The 489-nt window shown below is 28.6% G+C and overlaps 1 protein-coding gene across 1 annotated transcript in view; it reads right to left on the bottom strand.

The window, feature by feature from the left end:
• Nucleotides 1-489, bottom strand: part of LOC119593815 (28S ribosomal protein S31, mitochondrial-like) — a 9,130-nt gene that overhangs the window by 7,229 nt on the left and 1,412 nt on the right. The window lies entirely within an intron of this gene.

Here is a 489-nt window from a genome sequence, read left to right on the forward strand (position 1 = left end):
CACATATATGAGTAAAAAGTATGGTTTAAAATCTGCCAAATAATTGGATTAATTTTGTAGTCTAAAAATCATCTGCCTCTTCAACTGTATTCTTTCAATTCAAGTTTTTACACCCTGTCTAATTGAGACACTGGAAAAGTTTGGTAAAATTTCAGTTCTGTAAAGAGGCAATGGAATCAACAGACTGAAAAGTTCTACAAAATTTTTATTCTGATATAATTGTTGCATATGGAGAATAAAAAAAAAGTTTTGAACTATATAAACCATGAGATGCTCATAGTTAAGCAATCTAAGTACACATACTGCCTATGATCATGGTACAGAAAGGTAGGTTTTGCTTTTTCTATATATTATTGATCAAATAACTATTTCTATTTTGGGACACTTATAATATAGAAGAAAAATATCTTCCAAGTCATACAGCTATCAATACCATTCACTATTTGTATCTAACATGCATTTCATGTAATTTTGAAACTGAAATCATAC

This window comes from Penaeus monodon, chromosome 32 (genome assembly GCF_015228065.2).
Source record: "Penaeus monodon isolate SGIC_2016 chromosome 32, NSTDA_Pmon_1, whole genome shotgun sequence".
NCBI classification, from domain to species: Eukaryota; Metazoa; Arthropoda; class Malacostraca; order Decapoda; family Penaeidae; genus Penaeus; species Penaeus monodon.